The 17352-nt window shown below is 33.9% G+C and overlaps 1 long non-coding RNA gene across 4 annotated transcripts in view; it reads right to left on the bottom strand.

The window, feature by feature from the left end:
- The window catches only part of LOC127143866 (uncharacterized), a 41450-nt gene that overhangs the window by 1826 nt on the left and 22272 nt on the right, over nt 1-17352 (bottom strand). Inside the window, exons 2-3 of one of the 4 annotated variants that reach the window (XR_007815431.1) lie at nt 13771-13844; nt 6278-6660 (exon numbers count right to left, since the gene is read on the bottom strand). This is a non-coding gene — a long non-coding RNA (uncharacterized LOC127143866). Of the gene's footprint in view, nt 1-6277; nt 6661-8366; nt 8424-13770; nt 13845-17352 lie in introns of those variants that run through there. The other 3 variants (XR_007815430.1, XR_007815432.1, XR_007815429.1) reach the window with 3 other exon arrangements.

Below are 17352 nucleotides of genomic sequence, written 5' to 3'. Positions count from 1 at the left end.
AGAACATGAAAGTAAGGTTAAGAAAGGATTGATTTGGTAGCTCGATCATAGGAACTCCAAAGTTAAGTATGCTTAGCTTGAAGCAATTCTATGTTAAGTGACTTGTAAATTTTTCTAGAATGCATATGAGTGAGAACAAAGCATGCTGAAAGGACTCATGTTGGTTTATGGGGAGAACTTTCACTCTAATAGACCTTTAAGAGAGTAAGGATGATGTTGTCAGATTGTAGTAGAATGTCGGGATCTAAATTTCGAATCTTAGTTCGAATGCTAAACCTGGGACGTTACAAAAACATTTTGAAGATTGGATAAAGGGTCTAGTGAGTAGGGATTCAATACATTTGATAAAATAGATTCTCACCATAACGCGTAGCAAAGTTCTTTTCACAAATACTACTCTATTAAAAAAGTGTGCGTTTCAATTAAATTTGAGTTCAAATCAGCAAAATTATTTCACTACATTTGGTGATTTAAACCTTCAAAAATCATTAGTGATTGTTTATAAATCTCATAGAACTCATTCCCTTGCAAAATCATTTCATCATAACTCATATAGCATAAGAAGAATATTTTCACATTACGCGTTTTATATGACATTATAAGACCCAGATCCAGAGAAAGGAAGTACTGTTGAAGAGGAGCCTTGTTGAAAATTCATTTTTAGTTAAGTGGGCATAAGAGGCGTTTAACAAGGAGGAATGCAATTGAGAAAAGGTGACGCATGGAGAAAATGCTTGTATTAAGTGTTGAATGCGTTAAAGCAAGGTGACATGATAGGATTAACATGCAAAGAAGTATGTGGTTGATGCTAAGAACTAGGTGTTTGTGTAGTAACAGGAGTAGAAATACCTACACCGAAGTGTGGTTATGATAAGATAGACGTTTGTATAAGGTGACTAGACACCCCTCTGTGGGAGAGTAAATGTTCTCTCACTTTCCAAGGAAAGAGTCAGGCGATAAAGAGTTAAGCATTCCAAAGAGATAAGGTTAGCGTTTCAAGGAAAATGTCTAATCACAAGTGAAAGCTGGCAATGTGTTGAACTTATATTGGTTGCATGACCTGATGAGTGGTAGCTTGACACGTGTAAAGCATGGAGATGACCCATCAATGTGAAAGGTCACTATAAATAGGACCAAAAAGGTCGAAAGAAAAGGGAAAGGAGACGCTAAACATTTTGATACTTTGTTAAGAGAAAGTGTCGAGTGTTGAAAGGCCAATTGGGAAAATCACTAGGCGAGAAGAGAAAGTCGAAAGCAAAAAGGGGAAGGAGTTGAGGCTAAGTATTTCAGAGAGTGATCTTTGTAATTAAATGAATGTTTGTGAACGATTTCTTGTGGATGGGAGAATCCCATGTCCCTGCAATGTGTAGTGAAAGTCTTGATGAATTGAACCGCATGGAATTTATTGTGATTGTCGTTTTTAAAGTGATGCAATGAGAATTTAAAATTATGAAAATAAGGTTGCTATTATTATTGAAACTTTGGTATTTCCCAAAAAGGTATTTCCTAAACCCATAACTCACTAAGTCTTTTACTTATGTTTTAAAGTTTTCCCTCCCTATGTTATCATGCGTTAAAACTAAGTAAAGAAATGATTACTAGCATAAAAGCCAAGGAATGTAAGATGATTTGTTATGTAAACTTGTTTGATGAGCAAGTCGTGCCATTTTATTTCACATTCGAGGAGTTTGTAGATAATTCATATACTCCTGAACACTGAGGGCTGCAGTTCAATTCTAAAAAGAGGTTAGGTTAAGTGCTGCATCACATTTTTGTGAGGTCCAAGATGATAAGTGGAAGAACGGAGCCAAGCATGAAGATCCCAAAAGTCTAAGTTTTAAGTCTTGTTGTAATCGTAAAGTCCAAACTTCCTCTTGTACTTGGATAAAAAGTGTTAAGTTAATAAAGAGAAGAAGTTATATTTATTCAACTGCATTATTATTTGTGTTTACCGCCTAGTAATTAAAAAGTGAATTTGAGCTAAATGTTGAAGACTAGGCGACGAAGCTAATTCTAGAAGTTGTCTTTTCGCTGTGATAAAGGTCTCTAATGCGCAAAGTAAAAGCTTTGTGATGAGATAGGTTTAAGAAGTTATTTGGCTTACTAGGCATTCGACACGTCTTCTCGCAGAGAGATACGCAATGAGGGTTTAAGTGGCACGCCCCCATCTGATCGCATGGAGTGGCAGTTGGGGCAGGGTGTGACAGGTGGTATCACAGCATGATTTTGGGAAACCTAAGAAGATTAGAGAATAAGTTCTCGGGAAAGAAGAGGAAAGTCTAAGTTGTGTGGAGGAGCATGCCATCGCCTAAGTGGCAGAGCATAAATTTGAAGAGTTTGTGGAGGAGCTTAAGCATAACTTTCTTGGGCCTTCTTCAATACCCTTTAAATATTCTACGACAGAAGTGGAGGATCCTTCGCGTTTTGTTTCATTTTAATTTTCTACTTCCTTCACCCTTTGTTCATCTTCTTGAATGCATTTTGCAAGATGCTCCCATTCCTCTTCCTATCCTCTTTCCTTTCTTTTTTTTTTTTTTTTTGTCTCTTTCTCATCACAATCTTTCCATTCTTTTTCCTTCTTTTCTTTCTCTTCCCTTCCTCTCTTTTCTCTTTCTCTTTGTTCTTTTTCTTTCCTTTCAGATTCTTCTCTTTCTTTTGTTCTTGTTCTCTTCTATCAGCTTCTTTTTTTCTTCCCTTGCCTTCTGTCTCTCTTCAGCTAGCGCCAACAACGCAACTAAGTATGAATCATCCACCCTTATCTCTACTCCATTAACTATCAAAGGATTCAATTTCACACCATCTTGCCTTTACTTTCTACACGGTTCAAATCATTCACTCCCCCAAGAATTCTTTTAGAAGTTTAGGCCACGGGGTTACGATTGGTTTGGGCTTGCTCCAACACAGGACTGTCGGAGCGTACTTGGTCAACTTTCTCTTGTGGGTTAATGAGCTTTAGATTGGTTTTCTTTTCGACTATTTAGATAGGGAAAAGAAAAATGTAAAACAATGTAAAAGAGTGAGAAAGAAGATTACTTGAAGTTCACCAGAAGGTTATCGGAGAGGTTAGAGAGCTTAGTGTTCTTCACAGAGTGCAAGCGGTGAAAAATGTAAATTAGAGTTCTCTGTGGGTTTTTATAAAGGAGTTGAACCATAGTTAAGGGGTGGTTACTACGTCGGTTAATATCATTGTGTTTTAATAGTGACGGGATGTTTGGCACTACCTTTTGGGTTTTCGATGAGGCTAATCATTCCGTTTTTTTGAATTTTGAATTTGATGCTTCAAATTCCCCAAAACCATAAAAATCTCATGGGCTCTTCTCTACTCGATAAGCTACGCGAGAAAAACCTAACACATGATGCAAGCTCGCCTATTGATCTTATCACGCAAACCCTATTCTTTCTTCGCCCCACTTGCATGTGATAAAGCTCACAAACTTTTTCTAACTTGTCAAAAGTATCTAAACTAAAAAACAACAAAGAAAGAAGTAAAAGACAAAATTAAAAGAAATCAATAAATATAAAAATGATGCCTTTGCGATAAGATTAAAGAAAGTGATACGTTACAAAAGCATCCATGCGTTCAGGTTCTTAAATGTGGATGAGACTGGAGCCTTGTCGTGATCAATACCCTACATAACCATCCTAGACATATTGTTTCTTTCTAAACGACTTTAATCATTCGCTACATGACTCTTTGCTATGCGATCATTCACCGTAACATTGTAAATGGTCTTTCAGTTCATTATTCGCGTTGCAGGTGTAGGCCAAGTGTTTCACCATGTGAATTGTGTAGACCTTTTAATTGCCTTAAAGAAAATCCTTCACATAAGAAGATTAGAAAATTTTTGCTCTAGGCGTTTGAGGGATCTTTTATATCTTGCTTTAATCGCATTGGTCTGTAACTACACTACGCGAAAAGACATGATCATTGCATATAATATGCTTACTATGTCTTTAGGCGAGGATTGTGCAATAAAAGGTACACATCTTTTTACGCGAAGCTACTTCATCTGTGTTTAGTACAAGTTTTCCTATCGCTTATCCAAGTATAAGCAAACCGATAGGTTTTCTGGTAAGTTAGGGTTGGACACAGAGAATTGCTATCAAACTTAGTTATAATGCTTAAACACCACACTTGCTTGCCTTCCGGGATACAAATGATAAAAATAAAGTATGCAATACCTATCTAGGTTACCTTATTTATAAGAATCACATTGCCTCGTTTTTAATGTGGACAACCTCTCGGTGTCAAGATACCACACTTGTTCTCCTTTCGAGACACAAATGATGGAGGTCAATCGCCAGAATGGAGTTTATTTCCAAACTCCTTTCTACACACATTTAGCTATGTCCTTGATACTTATTTTCTCGAGTAGTTGGTGATAAACTCTGACAAAGCGATGGAGTCAAGTTTAACTAAATGCGATGAACCTTATAAGTAAAGAGCCCTTATCAAGTACTTATTATGAACTTAAACTACTTATAACAATTCAACAAGATGAACAATAAAGAAGTGATAGAAAGATAGTGGATAAAAATGTAATGTACTAATTGATGTAGGCCTTTCGACCATTAAAAGGTACAAAAGTCAAAACATTACAAAGAAATTACAAAAAAGGACACTAAAGAAGGTGAGCCAAACCACAGAATGCCTTGTGAGCATTTTTTTGGCTCTTTTACAAGTTAAGGAAAACGGTGGTTTCTTTCTCTAATCTCACTCAAAAGTTGGTTGGAGAAGAAGGGAAGAATGGAAGAACATCTACAAAAGGGAAAAAAGCTACTCCTTTTTGCCAATCCTTAGGGAGACAGACCTCCCGGAGCTCTCTAGTTTTGGGTCCATTCATACCTCCTTTTCATCGTGAAAATGGAGGTCTTTTATATGCAACTTTAGGCTGGAAGCTTCTATTCTTTTGAACATTTCAGTGCCAAAAAGCAGTCTTGTCAAGTCACATCAACTCTAACTACCATTCTTTTCTTTTAGTGAATCTCTTCGCGTGATGATGTGGCTTATCGCCTAGTGAAGTAAATTGCCAGCCAATCTTCCTATCGCATTAGCTTTCGCACTCATTCGTCCTGTGATTCACTATAATTCTTCTTTTCCTTATTGTCATGCGATAGATACACTAAAACCATGGTAAAACAGGTGTGGAGGCCTATATAAGTCATATTCTCTTATCTTTATGAATTTGCAGTAAAACCTATGTGTTTTGACACTTTATCTTACACTAAGACTCCATTGTTTTACCTAAAAAGCCATAATAACTTGGTATTTCTACAAATTATAAGTTACCAGCGACAGTCAAATTAGAATGGCGACCTTATTATGTAAGGATGACGTCAATTAACTCATGGTGAAGGAAGCTCACATCGCCTTCCATCTCAATGCATAGCTATTTTCTTAACGCCTAGCTAGAATGCTTTACATAGTTTGCATCATAACACTTCTAGTTGTCAATTCCCATCGCCTACAGTCTTAATGCATCGTTCAGAATGTGATCAGGGTCACAATAACTCAATCAGGATTATGATCAAGTTATGTATGAGCATCTTGTGAAATATTAATGTGAAACATGCGTCCTAATAGAGGGGTTTCTTGTAAATTAATTTTTAAAGCTAGTAGAATTAAGCATGAGTAGGCGTTTTGGGATAACATGAGTAAAGGGGCAGAGCTGAAGAAACTCGACAACATGTTGTAAAGAAAGGCAACACAAAACTACAAGATACTGCGAGAAGAGAAGGCGGCAACCAACACTTGTAAGAAAGATACTAAACTTATAAGCGAGGAGGAGTCGATTAAGTATTAAACGCAAATGATCACTCAACTAAACATAGGTTGCGTTTAAGTTAGGTATGGTTAAGAAGGATACTAAACTAACACGTGGCAGGAGTTGTTGATATTAGAAGAAATGTAATACTTACTAACCTGTTTTGGGGGGGAGTATAAATACGTTTGAAGAAGGATTTGTTCAAGTGTTTAGATAAGAGAAAGTTCTATTGGAGGAGTAAAAATTTAAGCTTCATTATAGGATCATGCTACAAGAGGGAAGAAAAGCTAGACAATCAGAAGGAGAGAAAGGGAAAAAGAAAGGCTTAGTTGAGTGAGTGACCCTTCAAAAGAAAAGCGAGCTATTGAAAATATTTTTACCACCAAAGTTATGTTGCTATATTGCCATGTAGTTAGATATGCTCATGTTGTAACCTCATAACATATAAAAGAACATGGCCAATTTGAAGTATGTCTATGTTTGTGAAGTTGTATTGTTGTGATGCTTGTACGTATACAAAACCATTAGTCTTATTCATGATCAAAAGCTAGCTATCATGTGCAGATAAGAGTTAAGTTGTGTCACACCCCTTCCCTAGCACCATCTCTAGCTACGAGATGAGATGTAAAGCCAGTATATGTCGATTCTCTGTAACAACACATACTTGAAAACTAAACTGAAACTTGACTCAGAGTGAGACTATTCATATGCAAAATCATAAGCCTTTAGAGCGATACAATGCCAATTCTAGTTACAAATAGAATATTACAACCAATTCGTACCACACTACTAAACATATTATACTTAAGTCCTCTATGGATGACGAGCACCTGAACTTGATGGGTAAACTAGATCTTTGGCAGCGATAAGCTTAGCTCTTAAACCACGATCATACCTAGGAAATGACAACATTTGAACAACGAAGTCAAAACTCATCCATCTTAACGAATTCTATAAATGAAGGAGAGAATCAAAGCCATGATGAAAGTAAAAGCTCAAAAAATATAAATGTTAAAAAAAATCCTTAATCCAAGAGTAAAAACTACATGATTCTCATAGCCCACATGAACTTAAAAGGTGAATGGCAAAAAAGAAAAAAAAAACTTGAACTACGTTATGAGGAAGTTTAAGTTTATGATCCTTTTCTTGATCCTTGATCCTTTTCTTGATCCTTGATCCTTTTCTTCAAGGGTATTTAGGCAACTTAAAGAAGTTTAAGTTCAGTTAACAAAAGTATGAGTACCATAGCCTTATGTGTGGCTCCACAAAATTGATATCATTCGTCTCATTGAATAATGAAGTTTTAAATTGAAAAATGTTCATCTTTACCAATGACATCACAAAAAGTTGGGGAAAATCCTCAAATTCAAGTTGTTCTCCCTAGTAAGGAGGCAATACAATAAATTGAAGACGTACAATACTTTGCACAATACTATATACAAGATGAGTGCATATGAAAAAATGGTTCTTCAAAATCAGCTGTTTTGAAAAAAGTTCTTCAAAATAGTTTGGTCCCTTCGTCCATGCTTCCTCAAATAATTAAAATACAGAAGTTTAATTGATGCAACATTAAAGCTCAAGTTTGAAAAAAAAATAGTCGAAGATTCATCAAGCTCAAAGATTAAAGGATTGCATCAATGCTTCACTAAGCTTAAACCTAATGCAGAGGGTATAAAGCCAAATGTAGAAAACGTAGAGTCAAGATGCCTCTTTTCAAACAAAATATGCTCAGTGGAGTGAGTTGTTGTTCTACAAAAAAAAATCCAATAAAAGGTCTAAAAAAATGAAGGCATGAAAGTCAAGAAAAATGGTAAACTCCACAAGGTGCTATCATATTTATGGACTAACAAATGTAGAACACTAAAAGAAGCATTCATCCAAATAGATGTTGACTTTATAATGTGTAAACTCTAAACTGTAGCATTCCTAAGTCTTCCAATGAAACAAGTGCATGAGTTTGATTTGAGATTAGTTGAATACTAGGATTAAGTTGAAATAGTAGTTTAAAGAAGGATTAAAAAGGAGTTTACTAAGTTTCAGTAGTGGCCTAAGTGTCATCGTTGGTGTGTTATTATTGGTATGTCATTATAAGGGTGTCATGGTTGTTGGAAGAAGGAAAGTTTGGAAAAAGGGGCTTGAAAACCTCTAAAGTGCGGTGTGTTTTGAGGTTAGACTAGGCGATTAAGGTTGTTTAAATAACCTCTATAGATAAGATATGCGGCCATAGGTATGTTAGGCAACACGGAGGAGATGTTAGGCATTTTGGATAGTAACTTTGAGTCTAGAGAACCTCTATGCATTGAGGCTATGTGTCACAACCCCTCTCTACTTGAGAGATGGTATGAAGTCAACTGACACCATCTTTTGTCTCGAAAATATTTGTTGACCCTAACCTCTTTAACCCTTACTTCAACTCAAAATTTAACAGAAGCATAAAAACCATCTTTTTGAATTAAGAAAGGTTTAAGTGCAATCCACCTTATATACAAATTTGTTAAATATAGTGCTTACAAAGGTTTTGACAAGATCAAGACTTATAATACAAACAGTTTCCTCTACACACACTAGTTACCTAAACATAAAAAATTCATAAAATTATACCAACAAGCTAGTCAACATGGTAGCAGTAAGCTTCGCTCATAGCAACATGATCCTTACCTATAAAGTGAGAAAACATTTGAAAGAATGAGCTAAAAATGTCCAGTGAGTGATGTTTTCAAAACATAATGTCCAAATAGTTATGTTTGATGCTTTAAACATAGAAATTATTGGAAACGTAGCACAATAAAGCTTTAGAAGTTTTTCATAGGTTCCTCGAACATTCATAAGTACTTTAAGTTATTGCTTAATATTTTCCTACTAAATATTTATAACATAACATAGGTCAGTTTTTAATGAACCATCCCTAAATAGGCACAAGGGCCTTCTCTAGTGTACTTAACCTAGGCTCCTCTATAAAGTCTTCACATTAGTAAATGGGAATCATATGTGTGCATATTCAGAGATAACTCATATAGTACTGGTATAGCTTCATAAAAATATTTGAATGCAAGTTGCTTGCAAACTTGAAATTTACTTTAGAGATCATAACGATTTAATTAAAACATTTAAATGCAGAAATCATTCACAAGTTATTGCTTGTGCAGTTTTGAAGTCATAAATAGCTTTTAAATAAGTTTTACTCACAAGCTTTAAGCTTTTCCTCCTTAGCTTGGGAAAATTCATCAAACTTCACTTGTCTTTAAAATAGGGCATTTATACTCCAATTAATCTCTACTAATAAGAAAATACCTAAACTCCTAGCTAAAATTGCTAAAACATTAAAAAAAAATGCACAAAATTGTCAAATAGGTTGATAGGTACCCACGGCATATGTGATAGGCTGTATATGCGCACGCTAGCCTAGTTGCTTGGTTGTGTGCTAACCTTGCGTGCCCTGGCATTCCACTCGCTTCGTGCATGCTGAGCACTGTATGCTTGTGCACAGGGTTGGTCGCGCACTTTCCTTGTCGCATCGTGCATAATGCATGACACCCTCGTCTATACGTGCATGGTGTCATGAGTATGCTTCTCTAGGGTGTTGTTTTCCTATGGCCGCATGCTTAAACATCCTCAAACCACTTTAGTTTAGCCTATTGCTTTCCTTTTCATGTCACTAGCCTTGTAAATGACATTTTGCACTTTTCATATGCAAGCTTGTCAAACTTAAAAATGTTTAAAATGTACTATAGGGGATACTTATAGTTATATCCCTAACGAGGCATTGTCATACTCTTTGCAATCTAAGCTTTCTTTGCAATTGACAGTCTTCAATGCTTTATTTAAAAGATGCTTACCAAGCTTTTCTTTCTCTCTCACGTTCTATAAAATCATTTTACCAGCGTTTACTAGCGTCTCATCAACCTCGTTCTCACAGCAAGCACTACAATGCCATACGCTAGAACCAGTTTGCGACAAGCTCATTCTGAGACTTAGAAATATCCCCTTGTCTGAACTTAGGATTAACACTCAACCAGCGTTGTACGAGTTTCTTGAGATTTTCACCAATGTCTTGTGATAGATTTTGTCTTCTCTCGATAGACAACCATTAAAAATAGTAAATAAGAGGGTTAGCTCTCAGTTTACTTTTCATACACATGATTTTCGTAGTGACAGTTTTATACAACAAGAATTATGAAAACATACTTTCATATGATTATCAACAGAATACCTGTTCCACACATTAGAACACAATCATAGTATTAACTATTTATGAAGGACCTTTCCTCCATTGATGGAAGATTCACAATTATTCTACTTATAACAGATACTACAAAATAAACATTTATTTATAACTTATACACAAACTCAGAAAAGAATCAATAATAAATATTAGCTTAATAATCACGTCGAATGTTGTTTCATAGCTCACCAATATTAGCCTCAACCCCTTCCTTATCCGTTGTTGGATTTCTCTTCACACCTAGCGATTTCCTCATCTGTCATTCAACTTTCTAAACTTTCCTTGTCTCTTTCACTATAAAGTTTAACTCTTCTAAAAACTCCCTCTACCTCTTTGGCATTTTGTCCCTTTTATAGTGACCTTCTACATCTAAGGGTCGTTTCAACATTTCACACGTGTCTCTTTTTCGACTCGTCGCGCCATGCAGACAACCCAAACTCGACACGTGGGCTATCCGTCAGCAATGATTGGACTTTTCCCTCTAGATGCACACCTTATCTCTTTGAGAAGCCAAACTCTTAAATCGTCTGATCCACCTATCTTCTCGGAAAGCAGCAGACATTTATTTTCTCTCAGGGAGTGGTCAAGTCATCTTGACAAGACACTTCTACACCTCCTTCCTTAGGCGTCGACATTTCTTTCTTGCACTACTATGCTAAACGCCTCACTTTGGATGTTCGACGCATGCTTCTTCCTCGCCAGCTTAGTTTCATTCATCGCTTGCCTTCTCGCGGTGGAACTTAGAGTCAAGCACTTATTCTCATATCACCTTCCTTCCTTTTGCATATTTCCTCGCACGATGTCCTCTACTCCTTTTCACTTGGACTTCCTTTCTTCGGGTCAAGGTCTCACGCATATTACTTATGCGGAATATATTCTAGGTAAAAAATTCTTCGTTCACTATCCTTATCGTAAGATCTTTATCGACTTGGTGGTACCCAACCGGGGTCTCACAACCAGTCCCTCCTTTTTGGAATTTCATCAAAATTCTATGACATTGTTTTCTTTTTCTTGTCTATGCGAGACTTGCTCACGAAGCTTGTTTTATTGAGTGAGAACTGCTTTTATTTACGTGGCGACTTACCAACCTTAGTCCTTCTTGATATGTGGTACAACATAAGAAAAACCATCTCTTTTATTCTCACTATAGGCTCCATCTAACACACCGCATCATCAACTCATAGGATCATCTTACAAGTTCCATTGTCTTCGTATCCTTTTTCGGCTCAAACATTTACCACACTCTTTTGTCGAGTTATAGCCATGTGGAGTAGTCTCAACATAATTGACAAGTTCCATCAATTCCACTACGCATAACGCGTCTTCCAAAACTATATCACATAGTAAGCAAAGGGCATCTCATACCAGATCACACAACAAGTATGGGACATTCTATTCAAGATCACACAACATGAATAGATCATCCTATTCAAGATCACACAGCATGAGTAGAACATCCTATTCAAGATCATACAGCATGAGTAGAGCATCTCATTCAAGATCACATAGCATAAATAGGCATTATATTCAAGATCACACATCACGAATAGAGCATTCCATTCAAGATCACACAGCATGAAAATTGATATCTTTGCATAAAATTTGTTGAAAGAAGAATTTCAGTCTATGGAAAAATTGATTCTATACAATTATTTCCAAGAAATGATATTGAAAAACATCAAAAAGATTTTTCATTTCTTCACATAAGTGTTGTCCAAGTAGCCTTAATTTCAATGTTCAGATCCGAACTAGATACACCGATTTTAGCAATTTTACATGAAAAACGCCAGAAGATTTTTCAAATCCATTATTAGGAATCATTGAATCAAATTTGGCCAATGGCCTTATTTAGTTTAATTGTTTTCCAAATTTTATGGTGTCTCTTGATGATCCACACATTTTTAAAATCTTGAGTCTAGATATTACTGGACAAGGTTTGAACTTTGAAGAAGGTTTTAAAAATTAACACTTAGACATAAAATCACTTACAAGGTTTTAACTATTACCATGTACCGGAAGGCTTTAATGTCATCGACTAAGGGAAAAACCATGTGTTCCAAAACTCCTTTCTTGGAAAGAGGTTACAAAAATATTCCTATTGGATTCTGGACAGTGCTTTCATCCCTTAAAAGAAAGAAAATGAGGTTTTTCATATCATTAAAACATCTTGATGAGAAAGTAGAAATCAAGTTTAGAAATGAATCAATTTAGGTTCTCTTTAGTCAAAGAAAACATGAGCTCTTGCAAATTTATGAGTTCAAGACCAAGTACATCTAGTATTAGGAGTGAGCCAATACCTAATCTGAACAGATCAAATTCTCTATTAATATGTTAGATTAGATCAAGGAATACCAAATATTGTTTATGAGAAAATCTCCAAAATTCTCCAACCCAAATCGAGATGGATACAAGTTCCTAATTAAATGTAATTATTTCAAAATTAAAATTTGAGCTTGACAAAGAATCCCTTCAAAAGGAGTTTATGTCAAATGCAAATCGCATTGAAAGAATTTCCTTTTTCAAAAACTACTCTAAAACAGAAAGGAAGTTATTTAAAGAAGAGAATTTCAAAACCCTTGAAATACTACAAGAGCATATTGCATGTTTCAGATGGTTCAACCAAAGGAAAGAATTTGACCATCTTTGTACGATCAAAGAAAAGGAATTGTGGAAAAGTAAAAGAGGAGAAATCAAAGCTGATAATCCGATGGAAGATGTTGAGTTCAAAAGCTTTTATAACGAAAATGTTATAGCAAAACTTTTTCAAACCATCAAGAAATCTAAAAAACACAAGGCTTCTACAAATAAGGAAATAAAGAGTATTTAAGTTCAAAACAATTATTCTAACAGAATGCTTTCTTCAATTGCAAGTCAAGTTTTCAAGCTAGAAGAAATTTTCAATCCTCCTACTCAAGAAGAAACTCCTAATCTTTTCCAACCCTTAGAAAAGGTTATGATAAAAACTCAGAAACAAAAACTTCTTTATAAATTTAATGAACGCCTAAATAACCTAAAAGGTGAAAGTTCGATGAATGTCCTTAATAAAGAAGATGCAGTTCAATTCGTGGAAGATTTTGAAAACCTCTGAGTCAATGAAGAGGAGAAACAAATCAATAAAATAAACTTTGGATTATTTGTTAGCAAAAGGGATCGAATTAATTTCCATCCTCGACCCTCATTTTTAGGAAAAAGTCTAAAGTAAAGATAAAGATATGTCATAAATACAGAGTTCAATGGAGAATCCATATATGTATGGAACATAGATGGAACTCTAGAATATCAAATCTATGACATATTAAATAATATATTAACTTGTGTCATAGCCTATGATTTAACAGTCATTCAAATGGAGAAGTTGCTATGCTTCTAATCAATGGACTTAGTGGAAGTCTCAAATTGTTGTGGGATTCTACCTTAACTAATGAACAAAAAGAAGCAATTAAAACTCATAGGACAAGAGTTAAAAGGACAATTAAAGTTGAAGAAGGAACTTCAGCAACTCAAGAGGTAGAAGAAGAACTAGAGGATGTTGTAGAAACTCTTCTTTACGCAATTAACAGACACTTTGGTCTAGGAAATGACACTGATGTAGATAACCCGAGAAAAATAATCAAAAATCTAAACTGTTACTCTATGGGAAACTTAAGATGTTACAAAGATATTTTCTTATTAAGAATTTATATCTTCAAGGATTGCAATGCCAGGCATTGGAAAGAAACGTTAATTGACAAACTTCCAAGCTTTATGATAGAACGAGTCTACAACTCTGTCAACAAAACTTACCCCGAGCAAATACCTTGGAAAAACCTTACTTATGCTCAATTAACTGCTAAGATTATAGAGTCTGGTCTAGATATCTGCAACGAGATAAAAATTTAAATCAAAGTTAAAACATTTAAATATGGATTTGAGAAAGTCAAAGAACCAGGTTCGTTTTCAAAAAAAGTTCGTCCAAAAAACCATAATATGAAACCTACATATTATAGAAAATCACGAAGGTACAAGAAGCCCTACACCCCTAAGAGTAAAAAATATTCAAATTACAAGAGACTTACTAAAAAATAGCAAAAGGAAGTTCAAAAAAGAGAAAAACTAAATAAAAAGGTCTTTTTGCTACAAATACAGAAAATAAGGACATTATGCCAATAAGTGTCCACAAAGAGGTATCCATGAAATAAATGAAGAAGACTATTCTTCATATTCATCCTATATTTCTGACTTCAAATTGCAGGAAATTGCATGTGAAACCGAGTCAGAAATTTCAAGCCAATCTTCCTCAGATGAACAACCAAGAGCATGTAGTTGTATCAAGGACCCATGCAATGGTGTTTTAAATGAAATAAATGTTTTAACATCTGAACAGGATTTATTATTTCAAACAATCAATCATGTTTCAAATGAAGAGTTAAAAAGAAATATTTTAGGAACACTTGGAGATTCTTTAACAAGAGAGTCTTCTTCAAAACCATCTTCAAAAAGGAAAATGATTCCTAAAAAAAAGCCTTTAAAAAATTTTACAAACTCCAAAGGAAGAAACATCGATTTCTATTTTGATGATTTAAAATTTGAAATCAATTGTCTAAAAAGAGAAATTTCTCAACATAAATATGAAATTTTAGAAATTAAAAAAGAAATTTCTCAAATGAAACAAAATGATTATTTAGGAGATTTAGATTTAGGAAAAGATCTTCTAAGTAATCTAAATCCTGAAATTAATTTCATTTCAAGAATAAGTTTTCAAAAGTGATATTGTTTAATTATACTAAAAATAGAAGATTTAAAAATTACTTTGAAAGCACCGATAAACTCGGGAGTGAATCAAAATAGTATGCAAGAGGGTTTAATTCCTATAAAATATTTTTAAAAAACAATAGAGGTTCTTACTGGAGCAAATGGAAAGAAGTTAAATATCAAATTTAAACTTTCAAAGGTACATGTTTGTAAGAAAAAACATTGTTTCAAAACTTATTTTCTTTTAGTAAGGACTTTCGCCAAGAATTAATTCTTGGAACAGCTTTTATTACTCAATTTTATCCTTTAACAATAAAAGAAAAAGATTAGTAACAAAGAAATTTGGAGAAGAATTGATTTTTGAATTTATCTCTCCAATTTTACCTCATAAACTTTTAGAATTTAATGTTTTAAAAAGTGAACAAATAAAAAGAAAACAAAAGGATTGAAGAAAGTTTGAAAGAATTTTCAATTAAAATTTGAAAAAGAAATTTTTTTCAATTTACCAAATACATTTTGGGAAAGAAAAAACACATAGTTGTTCTTCCATATTCCAAAGAATTCAAAGAATCGGATATCCAAACAAAGGCTAGAACAATTCAAATGAATTCAGACTTGCTAACACATTGCAGAAAAGAAATTCAAAACTTATTAGATAAACATCTAATAAGCCCCTCAAAAAGTCCATGGTTGTGCGCTGCCTTTTATGTCAACAATGCCTCCGAAAAAAAAAAAAAAAAAGCGTGGAGTTCCAAGGTTAGTAATTAATTATAAACCTTAAAACAAAGTCTTGAAATGGATTAGATGTCCAATTCCTAATAAATAAGATTTGCCCAAAAAAATTGCAAACACAAAAATATTTTCAAAATTTTATATGAAATCTAGATTTTAGCAAATTCAAATTTCTGAAAAGGATATATACAAACTGCTTTCAAAGTTCCGTTTGGATAATACGATTGAAATGTAATGTCTTTTAGGTTAAAAAATGGCCCATCAGAATTTTAAAAAATCATGAATGATATTTTTAATAATTTTCAAGATTTTACGATTGATATTGATGATGTTTTAATATTTTCTCCAAATTTAGAAAGGTATTTTAAACATATCAATATTTCATAAATGTCATTAAAAGAAATGGTTTGATAGTCTCACTACCAAAAGTCAAATTATTTGAAACAAAAATAAGATTTTTGGGTTTTTGAAATATACTTAGAAAAAATCAAGCTCATTCAAAAATCAATTGAGTTTGCATCCAATTTTCCAGATCAAATTCTAGATAAAATCCAACTTCAAAAGTTTTTGGGCTATCTAAATTATGTGTCCGATTTCACCCAAAACCTCAGGCCCATTTGAAAACCACTTTATCAAAGGTTAAAGAAAAATCCAAGATTGTGGTCTAACAAACACACCAAAACTATTCAAAAAAATTAAGTCTTTAGTCAAATCAATCCATTGCCTTAGTCTCATCAACCCAAAAGCAAACCTAATTATTGTTAAGATTGATGCCTCTGTGGTTTAGGATATGGAGGAATCCTCAAACAGTGTCTAGATAAAACTGAGTCATAAATCCAATTCCACTCAGGAATTTGGAACGATACACACAAAAATTACTCAACGATGAAAAAAGAAGTGCTTGCAATGGTTCTCTGTATTCAAAAATTCCAAGGAGGGCTAATCAATATTTCATTCTCAAAACAGATTCTAGAGCTTCAAAATTCATATTAGAAAAAGATGAAAAAATTGTTGTCTCAAAACAAATTTTTGCCATGATAGAACCCTTTGTCTGATAAGCTACTTGTCGATAAAAACCTAAATCTAAAGTTATTTGTATATAACATAAAGTCTTGGATATATTTATTCTAAGTCCAGCTATATACCTATTAAAGCAAAAATTGGTGGAAACTTCCACTACTGACATAATGGAATGTTTCCTTTATGTCCCAATGTTTATACTATTACAATTATTAATATTGTTATAAAACAATATTACAAACATTATTATTATAAATATTTTCTTATCAACATTGAATTTTCATCCAACAAGAAAAATGGAAGCAACCTCCTTCATTCTTTAATAAAGAGGATTTATTAAAGAATAGTTTATGTCCCTTTTGAGGTAGTAATTGTGTATACCATTAATCCTATCCCCTATGGCGGATTACAGACTGACCAACGGACTCACCGCACTCCAACATTGTGACTTACAGTCGAGACCATCAAACGTAGTCGAACACTCCATGAAATATACACAATTTCATTTTAACTCTTAGACTTGATCTTGAATTGCACCTGTTGTCTTCTATTTTTCCTAGATTTTTGGATGACAGAACAATATTTACAAAGTAAACTAGAGTATTTATAAATTTTACTCATCAATTACACTAGAGATGCTAATATACATTACACATTTTTTTTAATAATATAATAATTTGAATACAAACCTTCTTTTGGAAGTTTCTATATTTAACCTATTTTTCTATTTGAAATAGGTATATGCCTTTGGAGCTCACATAAGCTGTGAGTCGAGAAACGAGACGTCCAGATCGTATTACAGATCTGCTTGCTCTTTGTCTCCCTATATGGAAAAAGATGTTGATTTTAAAGATAAGGATGCATTTACTGTTGTTGATAACC

This window comes from Cucumis melo, chromosome 11 (genome assembly GCF_025177605.1).
Source record: "Cucumis melo cultivar AY chromosome 11, USDA_Cmelo_AY_1.0, whole genome shotgun sequence".
Classification (NCBI taxonomy): Eukaryota; Viridiplantae; Streptophyta; class Magnoliopsida; order Cucurbitales; family Cucurbitaceae; genus Cucumis; species Cucumis melo.
Note: the sequence above shows the minus strand (reverse complement) of the source record. Positions and strands in the feature narration are given on the sequence as shown.